Genomic DNA, 11,794 nt, shown 5'->3' with positions numbered 1-11,794 from the left:
AATGAACATCATTTTTCAGAATTTAGAACTGTTATCACTCAAAATTTGAGAATTTGAACCATCTACTTGTATCAGTTTGAACATGGAAAGCAGTTGTAAACACTTTTCGCTTTTCTAACAGACTGCCTACAATATAAATCTCTCCCTTGCACAGATTGTGTGCTCATCTTTTGATTTTTCTCTGTGATAAAATCTGGAATTGCATTCTCATCATGAAGTGTAATGATTGTGCAGTACTTGACAACTCACAATCTGTGTCCCATAAATAGAACTTTCCCTTGCTCTGCCTGTTCAGAAATACAGGTACTTTATTTAAGACAGCATTCTTCAGGGCCAAGAGTGGAGATCTTGGGACTCTGGGATTCTTATTTCAGAGTTACCAGTTGTTTACTGTGTGGCCAAGGTCAGTTTAACACAAATCCAGTCAAGTATTTAGGCTTCCAGTTCCTCCCCTGAGTTACTGCATATTAGGAGCTTCGGTATGTGGTTCCATCTGTGTGAATTTGTTCCCCATGTTTCCTGTAGCATCAGAAGCTACAGCAGTGGCTAATGAGTAGCTCTTGCTGAGAGCAGAAAGTGTGGAATCCTGATGTGTGAACAAGCAATATCAGCAGCAGGAGTAGTATGTGCTTTCTTTAGTGAGAGACTTGAGACCTTTAGAGTGTCAGAGCCAAGCTGTCCATTACATTGTGAGGATAAAATATTCTGAAATATGCTAAGACCTTTCAAAGGGCATGCTTGCTTAGAGGAAGAGACAGCACCCTTCTCAATGTGCAGACTTCTTTGTAAGTCTAGATTACACAGTCTATATTTGCACATACTTTGGCTGGATTTTGTTAATAAGGTTCATTTAAAAGGCTGCATGATTGTGTGCTGACTGGATCAGCTGAGCACAGAATTTTGAGTGTTGACCAAGCAACAGCAAGTGCTCAGCATTCCTGACCCTACTTAGAATTCTCCTTCTGGCATAGACTTACTTGTAGAACAACTTTAAGCAGTATCAGAGCTAGAATGTAATGTCAGATGTTACTAAATTCATGATAAAATAACCAATGCCTAAATTCTGACAGAAACATACAAGAAATACACTAGAATGAGCACAGGAATCATATGGGGTAAGTTCTGAGTATTGCTGGCAAAGAAAGGCGATTTAATTTTTTTTAAACAGATACAGCAAATAACAAAACGATGCATAAGTAATATTTCACTAGGTGTTATGGTTGACTTTCATAAACTGCAGGACAAAGACTGACATATTGGCCTATTTTTACAGATGACTTGGTTGTTTAATGCCAGATGCATCATTTTACCTTACCATTTGTAGACCTTTTCTTAGAGCAGGAGGTGTTACTGTATCTTTTGCTGCTCACTTTAGTGATGAGTTTCTAAAGCACATACACAGAATCATACAATCTGTCAGGACCTTTGATATGCTCGTGCCTGTTTCCTTTTTGTTTTCTTTCTTTTTCTTGAAAGAGCAGGAATCAAAAATTCTTTAATGCATCCCAGAGTTTTATGTCAGCAGAAAGAATTGCAAGGATTCTAGGAACTTACAGCAGTGGTCAAACACCCACATCGTATTGTGTGGCAGATCTTTTATGTAAAGCATTCATTAGCTTTGTCAAAATGGCTGCTCTGCTCTTTTGAAAAACTTCTGCTGTGATAATGCTCCCAAATGGCACAATCTTTGGTTTAGACTACATAAAATCAGGTTGTTCCACTAATAACACTCTAAACTTTTTTCTTCCATTTTTTTATTTATTCTGTAAGTCCTTCCTGAAGAAAGGAAGGCACTCCTCATTCAGTAGCCTTGTTTGTCATGTTCTTGGGCTGTGCCTTTTCCTGTTTCTGTGATGTGGTTTCCCAAGCAAAGGCTGTTAGATTGATTAAATACATTTTGACAGATACCTAGGTGTCTCCAGCAGTCCTTACTCATACCAGCTGATTTCAGTTAGGAGAGATCACACTAAGTGGTACAGCAGAGCTGTTTATAAAAGGGCTGAAGCAACAGGAATTCTTGCCTGCACAGGTATGAGTCTCTAACACCATTAGTTTGAAAGCAGAACTTCTGGTTGATCAGTTGGTGATGGTTTTTTGGTGTAAGACAGATGCTTTGGATTGTCTCTGTGAGGTGTTGTAGTGGTTTTGCTTGGCCAGGTTTTGGTGGTGGCAGGGACTCCAGGGGTGGCTTCTGGGGCCAACGCCAGCAGCTCCAGGATGGACCTGCCACTGCAGCAAGGCCTAGCCAATCAGTGATGGCAGGAACACCTCTGTGATAACATATTTGAGAAAGGAAAAAAGTTATTGCGCCTAAGAAGTTGCAGCCAGAGAAGAGAGGAGTGAGAATATGTGAGAGGAACAACTATGCAGACACCAAGGTCAGTGGAGAAGGAGGGGAAAGAGGTACTCCAGGGACCTGAGCTGAGCATCCCCTGCAGCCTGTGGTGAAGACTGTGGTGAAGCAGCTGTGCCACTGCAGCCCATGGAGGTTAACAGGGGGCAGAGACCCTCCTGCAGCCTGTGGAGGAGACCCGTGTTGGAGCAAGGTGAATTCCTGGAGGAGGCTGTGAACCTGTGGGGAGCCCTTGCTGTAGCAGCTCCTGGCAGGGACCTGCAGACCCGTGGAGAGAGGAGACCTCTGCCAAAGCAGTTTCTGGTAGGACCTGTGATCCTGTGGGGAACCTGTGTAGGAGCTGTCCCTGAGGGACTGGACTGAACCCTGTGGAGAGTGACCCACTCTGCAGCAGTGTGTGGAGAACTGCTGCTCGTGGAAGGACACTCCTATTGGAGAAGTTTGTACAGAGCTGTGTCCCGTGGGAGGGACCCCACGCTGGAGCAGGGGAAGGAAGGGACTCCTCTCCTGAGAGCAGTGGCAGAACAATGTGTGATGGACTGACCATAGCCCCCACTCCCTGTCTCCCCGTGCCATTGTGGGCAAGGAGATAGAATTGGGAAGGAGGGAGGGGTGGGGGAACATGTTTTTAAGGTCTGCTTTATTTTTTCATTATCCTGCTCTGATCTTGTTAGAGTGGACTTAATTTCTCCAAGTTAAGTCTGTTCTGCCCATGACTGTATTCAGTGAGTGATCTCTCCCTGGTCCTTATCTCAACCCATGGACCTTGCATCATATTTTCTCTCCTCTGCCCATTTGCAGAGGGGAATGAGAGAGTTGCTTAGGTGGGTTCCCAGCATGTATCCAGGGTCAACCCACTACAGGTGTATCTAGATTGCCTGCTGCAACTCCTCTGTCAGTGGGGAGTTCTGTCATTGCTCAAATGTTCCTGTATGTGCCAGTGCTTCTAAGGGCTCTCCTGATCCCAGAATGCATGGATTGCACTATTTGAGCTTCCTCCTGTCTAAATAAAACTAAGCTGGCACTTCTGAACCTTTGCCAGAGCTGTGCTCTTGCAGCTCAACAGCTGTGGCTGTTCATTGATTCAGTGTGGTGGCTGCAGACCTTACGTTCCATGGTGTCAATGGACATTTTTCTCTGGATAACCATATGGGAATTTTGATGGACTGGGTCCATTCGTGTTGATCCCAGCTGTAGAGTTGACTGTAGTGGTCTCAGCTGATGCCTGGCTGGACTTCTCTATACTTTGGGTCATGCTCAGCTGTGAAGTATTTAGTCTGTGTTAGGAAGGAGAGTGATTAATAGTGCTCTACGTAGATCTGCACATGACCCATTAGCAGTGATGTGCTTGATGCTGAGTTCAGGTCACACTGGCAGCTCACAGAACATCACCATGTGGGAAAGATGTGTGTGGGGACACCCTCAGATCCCACCCACTTCCCAGGCAAACCACATTGCAAACATCTTCCTCTTCTATTCCTCCTTAGCTGGCATATCCCTTTATAACTCAGTTCATCTGTCTTCCTAGGAATAATCTGCTGTGATCTTGTTGCTCCTGTTTGTCTGAAAAGTTATAAGTAATGAAATAAAGGGTTCATAAATATTAGTGTGATGAGAAATGTTCTTCATGAATATAAACACTCTGGCAGTGCTTCCTTGCATTTCTTTAACTTTGTTTGTATGATTCAGAGATCTCTTGGTAGAAGTATGTTCTGCTTCTTGGGAAACAGGCCCTTGAGATTCCTGGTGTCCTTTAGATGGCCTGGGGACTTTTTTGTTATGTACATGGAATTTCCTACCAAAAATGACTCTGAAAATGAAATGGGGCTCAGGTTTTATTTTTCATGTTTATAATTTTATGACATTTTTAAAAGTAGAAAATATATAACAAATATTTTAATATTTATCTTACTATGTCCTTAAATGTAACACATTTCTACATATATTTTAAGTCCTTCATAGTCTAAGAATTAAAAGTCTTTTTGGCATTTTGATTTTGTTGGCTGCTGGGACAAGATTTGCTACTGGGTCCATCAGAAATCCCGAAGGAAGTTGATAGTGTGAGCATAGTCATGAGCTGTCTTTGAAGTCCTGTTCTTCTTTGTTTCTGCTTTAAATAGCTGAGAATAGACATCTTCAGTGAAACACTAGGATGTGAATTCCTATGGCCATGGGTGTAGTTTTCTGGAGTTCTGGTTCAGCTGCTTGTCATGGGTAATGAATTATGGGAGCATCATTCAGTTTTTCCAACACTATTTTGTCTCCCTGCATTTCTATAAAAGTGTACTCTGCTGCTTGAATTTTTGTATCCTCACTGTGATTATAATTTTTAATGTGTTCATGTCTCACATAAATTCCAAAATATTATATTGCATATTTAAATTATGCATAAACTGTTAGCAAAAGAGAAAGCTTCACTTTCTTAAATACCCATGTATAAGCATTAAATTCAGAGGTATTTTATACCACTCAGGCAGCCATGGGAGCATTATTAAGTAGTTGATTTTTAGGGCACAGCTTCTTGCACACCATAATTGGGATTAAATAGCAGTAGGACCCAGTTCAGCCGCTTGATTAATTTTTTAAAAAAAACCCAAGTCGTCTCTGCTGCTGTCAGAAATCTTTTATACTCTTTTCCCAAGTGCTTTGGGGAAATCTGTGCTACTGCTAGCTGAAAGTTTAGTGGCAGACAAAGTTACAAAATACTCCATGTGAAGGTGATGACCCTCTGAGCTTGATGCTGTGAGGTGCTGAGCACTCCAGACTTGATCCAGCAAAGCCCTTCAGCACCTACTGAGGGAGGAATTGGAATGATATGCTGGAGGTAAGCCAGAGTGTCCTGTATTTGTGTGACTGAAACATATGTACTTTGTAGTAACCCTTTATTTAATTTTGGGGTACAGAATAAATCTTTTTTCCTTTCAAGTACATCAGAGCAAGAGAATTTTTGTTTTCTCTGAAAACACAACGTACTGAGGCGACTAAAGAGTTCTTGCCATCAGTTAGTGCTTAACCTCTAAAGTGAGGGGTTTGAATTTTCACCAAAGCATTAGGATAGTATGAACTGTGTCAAAAGAACAGGTCCAAGTGCTGGTACATTTTTATAGTCTGGCTTTTCTTCTTGTTGTGGGTGGTTTTTTTTTTAAGGAGCCTGAGAAATCTCTTTAGGTATACATTCTCCATTTTCATTTGCAGATGATTCTGCAGTTTTAGTGGCTCTGACATCCTTGTCTCTGCATGACTCTGACCTCTGTCTTGAGGCATTCTTGGTGCAGGAGGAAGACCTGAAGAGGCAGCTACTCTCAAACCTGGTTGGTGTCACCATCCTCTGCAGCTGTTCCAGGGGCCAAGTGCTGTGTTTCTTCAGTCTTTTGTTTAGATCTGTGTTTGAAAATGTGCATCTTGGCTTAGTTTCTTCATGTAGGGCACTTCCTTTTCTTCTGAGCATGCAGACCTTTAGTAGATCTCTAGAGGTCAGTCCCAGGGCTGCCTATTAGCTGCCCATTTGCCTGGTCAATAAAGCAGGTGATTTTACTCTTTTTGAAAAGAATATTTTTCTATCACAGTGGCAGACTTTGTGCAGCTGAATCTCCAGTGTGTACTCCTTTAAAGGTGTTCCAAGATGCAAGACATTAAGCTGTGTTGTAGGTTCAAGTCCTTGGTGGGCTGCACTACATAACTAGTAGTAACCTTTTCGAGGGTGGGAATTAGCAATATATATGAAACAGAGCAGTCAGGAAAGAAGAAAAGCAGATGATGTACATAGCATTATAGTAGAACTTAGAAGCACAAAGCAGTGAATTACAGCTATTTGAAGTTAAACTACTTTTGATTTAGAAAAGGTCTTGGTCTCTAATCTGATTGAGCATTCTGGAAGAGGACAAAGAAGAAAATCTCTCCCCTCAGGAGGCTGAACACTGCAAGGAGATTTTACTCCATCTTGCCAGCCACCTTATTCTTCCCATGGTTTATGACAGGCTTAGATAAGATTCTTCAGAAAGCTGTTAGTGTTGTCACATGGCATGAAATTCTCTGTGTGTAATGATCAAACCATGACAGGGCTGCAGGGCAATGTCTGGAAGTTTTAATGGTTTATTAAGAGAAGCATAACTTATTCTTTAACCATACTGGAATGTAGTATTTTGTACTAAGTACTGTATTTAAGATGTATTTTAATGCATTTATGCAGGTTGGCCCAGCTACATGTTTCTGTGGGAAATGTAGCCAGACAATTACATTTTTTCCTGGCTCTCCATGTGTTAACTTTGGGATGAATCTATTAGTTTTCCCAGTTGATTGCCTAGTTCCTTTTTAGAGAGAGGAAAATAAATGGAAATTCTTTTCATAGCTCTGTCTTTTTTGTTAAAAGATTTTCCCTAAAATCTAGGTTTTGCCTCATGGGTTTGACAGTGTGCATATTTATGACAAATGCAGGAATTTTCCATCCCATTAAAGTTTTAACAGATAATTTCAGCAGATATTCCATCAGAACAAAATAAATGCTCTAACTTTGTGAAGGGTCATTAAAAGCTCTTACGTCTTTAATAGAATATGATAGCTTTCATTCATTAATTAAATAGGATGGGATGATTTCCTAGCCAGGTATGTACAAGAGAGTTTTATTGGACAGACACTTCTTTCAACAATAGCTGAGTAACAACAGAAACCTGTGATGCTTCAATCCCGGTTAGTGACTGATTCAATAGGAAGGCAGAACAAATGAAACAGAAGGTCAGAGCACGTGTGCAAGTATTGGCTGGCAAGAATTCTATTGACTTGTACTATAAAATACCCAGTGGATATATTTTAAAAAAAAATTTAGGGTAATTGTTTTGAGAGTTTTATCAGCTCTCTGTTGATCTGGGATATTTTTGGCAGTTTCTCATGTTCATAACCTTCCACAGTGAAATATGAAAAAGTACTGTAATTCAGTGGATATGGTGTACAGAACAGCATTTTTCTGAAGCTTTTTTTCGAATAATCCATGTGAGAATGGGGAAATGTACTATTCCTGTGCAATAAGAAGGATAAATCTTAACATACTTACAATAAAAATGCTGCAAAATGACATGAAAGCTTGAGGGGCTTTTAGTTTGGAGTTTTGGTGAGCTGTAGATTTTACTTTAAACCATAGACAGTTTGTGTATTGTGTTCATGCTTCATTACAGCAGAACACATCAAAAGAAAATTATATTATCTGAAAGAAATTAGAATAACAAAGAGCTAGCATGAGAACAAAGTCTCAATATTGGGTTTATAGAAAATATGTTTTCTCATAGAATTTCTTGGAATATACTCTCCTTAGCACATAAATATTTGGTCTTTTAAGACTGTGTAACACAACTGTATCTTGTATTTTGAACTGTATCTGGATATACAGAACTAAAATAGAAATCACAGTGTCTGGAGGGGTTTCTTTCAAAGCCTATTTGTTTGATTCCAAATTTTTCTGTCTATAAAATTCCTCATAAAACCCACCAGAGACTTTCAGAGTTTCTATTTATTTAATTTTTCAGTATTAAAAACCAGTAGGATCTAGGAAGAAGTAACAAACAAGAAGCATTTGTGTACAAACTGCAATATTTCTTCAGGCAAAAAAAAGTCTTCTATTGTATAGAGGCTGCAAGTTTTAGAATAGAATGAAGTCTGCTGTCATACCTAACTACTGATTTGGAAGTGTTTTCATGTTCATAATTTAGGGTTGTGGGATTTTTTCTCCCCACTAACTCCAATACATTAAGTGTGATGGAAGGAGTTACAGACACCTGAGATGAAGAAATATTTTCTGTTTCACAGCTATTCTCTTGAGTGTAGATTTTGATCCAGAGGAAACCTAATTAGATACACCAGAAATATGACTAATGAATGACTTTAGCTTCTGACCTGGCAGTGGAATAGTAAAGTAGTGGTGGCCCTCATGGTGGGACTGGGGTTTTTCAGAGCCCCAAGTTTTGCCTCTGGCCCTGTCTAGTGAAAAGGTGCCAGATCCATGGCACCCAGCTTCTGCATTCGGAGGCGAAGGATTCTTCCTTTACAAATAATTCCAAGCTCCCTTGGAGTACGTGCATGGTATGATGGTAGCAGTTTTGTCTTTTATTAGCTGACCCATAAAACCTGATAGATACTGCCACATAATTACACAACCTCTCAGTTGGGCACCTTCTATTTATGTTCAAAGCAGTTTGCAGCTTGGTACAATGCGTGTAAATGATGCTCAGCAAATAGTCAAGGAACTAAAACCCAGCAGCTGTCTCCTTTGTGCATCCATTTTCAATAATTAATTGGGTATCCTGTGACTTTTAATTGTGAGGGGGGGAATGCTAGCTTTACATCTCCTAAATTCAGTGTGATCAGAACAAAAGCTTTTGTGCTCCTAAATGTGAGACTAGTACAGCTGAGCCTGATTATACCAGTATGAAATAAATTGTAGTGGCGTAAAATTTAATTATAACCGTTAGAAATTTATACCAATTTTTACTGTCACGAGCTCAGACAGCTTATAGACTCTAAGGACTAATTCTTTATGGTGTCTCACAGAGCACCAAGGTAGCCTTCTTTTTTAAAAGGATATTGGAGTTCAGAGTAAATATTGAAGTGTGTCCTTGGGCTAGAAATTGCAGTATCATTAATGTTTACATGGAACCAGGAAAATGTGTGAACAAATCTTTTTCTTTTGCTCCTACATGTAGGTGTGTGTTAGATTGTCTTCACTGTCTTCAAACGGTGCCTGCAGATCCTGTGGCTGACTCCATGGAGTAGCATTCACAAGTGACTGTAAATATGGATATGGAATTGGAGTTGGGTAGGTCAAAAGAGACTTCCAGAGAAATCTACTCCAGGCTCCCATTTGAAGCAGGTCCTGTTAGAGTAGACTGCTCAGGGCCTTGTCCAGGCAAAGACTTGAATGTCTTCAAGCAGGGGAGCTCCACAGTTTCTCTGGACAATGTGTTCCAGTGTTTGACCACCCTCTTGGTGATATTTTTTCCTCCTTTTTTTCATTTTTAACAGGTCTGAATTTCTAGTTTTCCAGCTTCTGACTGTTGCTTCTTGTCCTTCCACAAGATTCAGGCTCCATCTTATCATATGCTCCCACTAGGTGGGCAGAAACCCACCTAACCTGTTCTAAAGGCTGAGCAAACTCAACTCTGTTTGCCATGTGCTCCATTCCCCTGTGGTATCAGTGACCCTCCACCAGACTCACTGTCAGTGTCTTGTACTGGGGAGCCCAAACTGGACACTTAGAGCAGATCTGATCTCACAAGTGTTAAATAAAGGGAAATTATCACTTCCCTGGACCTGCTGTCTGTGATGTTGCTAATAGAGCCCAGTATGGAGTTGGCTTTCTGCACCTCAAGGGCACAGTTCTGACTTTGGTTCACCTTGTTTTCCACCAGTGCCACAGGTGTTATTCTGCAGAGCTGTTTTGTAGCCTGTTGGCCTCCAGCCTGAACTGTTGCATGGGTATAATCCATGCAGGTGCAGGACTTTACATTTGTGTTTGAGCTTCATGAAGTTCCTATCAGCCCATTTCTTCTAGTCTGTCCAGGCCCTTATGAGGAGCAGACAAACCACCCAGTGTATCAACTGCTCACCCCAAGCTGGTGACTTCCAGGCTGTCAGGGAGTGTACTCTATCCCATCATCCAAGCTGTAAATTAAATTACTTCATTAATCACTGCAAACTGTAGGTGCAGATTCTCTCTGTGCCTCTGTAAACTGCTGCATAGCAGTCCCAGTTGTTCTGTGACCTTCTGGATCCAACTGAGATGCTTTTCTTACTCCCTGATGCTTCAGATAGTCCAGTGATCACTTTGCAAGGAGTGACTCAGTGCTGCTGCAAATAGTTTTTCCTTCTGTGAGTGACATCAAATTTTATGCATTCAAAACATAGTGAGGAGTTTTGCAGCATTTCGGAAGAGAAACCAAAACTAAACACAGGTGGCAGCCTTTGAGCAGCTGTGCAGAGGGTGAGCAGGCTGCAGCCCAGTGCTGAGCCCTGTCTGTTGGCACTGGGGCTGCAGACTCACCAGCCACATGCAATCCTGGGAAAAAAGCAGCACCACAGTATGCCTGAATTTCAGACTGTTATTCGAGGGAGGTGTGTGTGACCATGTATGGCCATCAGTAACCCAGGGAGAGCTGAGGGATGCCAGTGGATAAATAGTGCATGCCCTAAGAGATTCACTGAAAACATACCAACTTCCAATGTATTGGATGAGAGATTGCACTTTTCAGACCATCTCTGTCAGCTTTCCAATGAGCCACTGGCATTGTTGTTTTTTTTCTCTTTGGCATTGCTGTTAGTGTGTGAGCTTTCTACTCATCTGCTTGTGCAGATCTATTCTCTCCAAGTGTGGGACATTTTGTTGTGTTAGTCATTTGGGGCAGTAATTTATTATTTGCTTTATTATATGCTTTATTATATTTGCTTTATTATATGCTTTCACAGTTGAGCAGTCGTGTTGCTTCGTGATGTTTGTTCTTCACCAGCATTTAAACGGATTATTTGTAATGGAACAGCTATGGGCTGCTACTGAATTTTGCAACTTCAGCCTGAGAAGAGTAATTCCCCCACTGCACTCAGCCTTTGAAAAGGGATTGCCATGAGAGGTTTCAGGAAACCACAGATCTCTTCATTGCTTGCTGGAGAAAGAAAACATGTGTGAGGCTGTGGAAAATAGCATTGATTATTTTAGGAATTAACAGTGCACAGAAAGGAGACAGAAACTGCCAGTGTAGAGGAGCTGTGCAATTCCTGAGAGGCTGCTTTTCATGCAGCCTGGTCGTGCAGTTGTGTCTGTCTGCTTCTCAGACATGCCTGCAGAGACTGGGGCAGTGTGCCCCTCCCTGCGTGGCCTTAGGTCTCTTCTCTGCTGTGATGTCTTACAGCAGCAAGATGATGACCTGCAGGAGCTCACTGGTACTTGGGCTTCTCCATCTGTTTTATCTGCTTTTGTGCTTGTTCTGTCAGTGCTGTGGAAGAGAAACAATCCTGACGTGTGTGTGCTGTTTGGCATATTAAGCGTAAAGATTGTATGTGCTGCTATAAAGCCAATAGAAATAATTAGCTGTATGGCTCTCTTTGAACTCACATTTTCCCTTAAGCAGGACTGTTCTTCTGACTGTGTGGTAGTAGTGATATTGATGCAAGGTCAGCTGTCACTGAGCTCCCAGCTCTGCTTCATCAGCTCCTTGCTGTTTTTTGGCAAGGCAGTGCACTCCCTTCACACCTGTGCAGTGCAGGCAGTGGCAGAGAACAGGGAACCATTGCACTACAGAGAGCTGTGACCCATTTTCAGATTATGCAAGTCTCCAAGGCCCTTCTAATTCAGTGAGATGAAATCCCTTTTAGAAGGTGCTGGGGACGAACAAAGTGCTTTATTGGGGGCAGGTTGGGGGAACACCAGCAGTCAGTGAGCTAGGCCTGGATTTCACATTGCAC

The 11,794-nt window shown here is 41.6% G+C and overlaps 1 long non-coding RNA gene across 1 annotated transcript; it reads left to right on the top strand.

Moving 5' to 3' along the window:
* Positions 1-75: 75 nt before the first annotated feature.
* Positions 76-5,410, top strand: LOC103806879. The gene is made up of 3 exons (XR_624778.1): positions 76-95; positions 2,805-2,813; positions 5,401-5,410. It is a non-coding gene; the product is annotated as an uncharacterized LOC103806879 (long non-coding RNA).
* The last annotated feature ends 6,384 nt before the right edge of the window (positions 5,411-11,794 follow it).

Source organism: Acanthisitta chloris, unplaced genomic scaffold, assembly GCF_000695815.1.
Source record: "Acanthisitta chloris isolate BGI_N310 unplaced genomic scaffold, ASM69581v1 scaffold948, whole genome shotgun sequence".
Classification (NCBI taxonomy): Eukaryota; Metazoa; Chordata; class Aves; order Passeriformes; family Acanthisittidae; genus Acanthisitta; species Acanthisitta chloris.
This window is presented reverse-complemented; position numbering and strand designations above follow the sequence as displayed.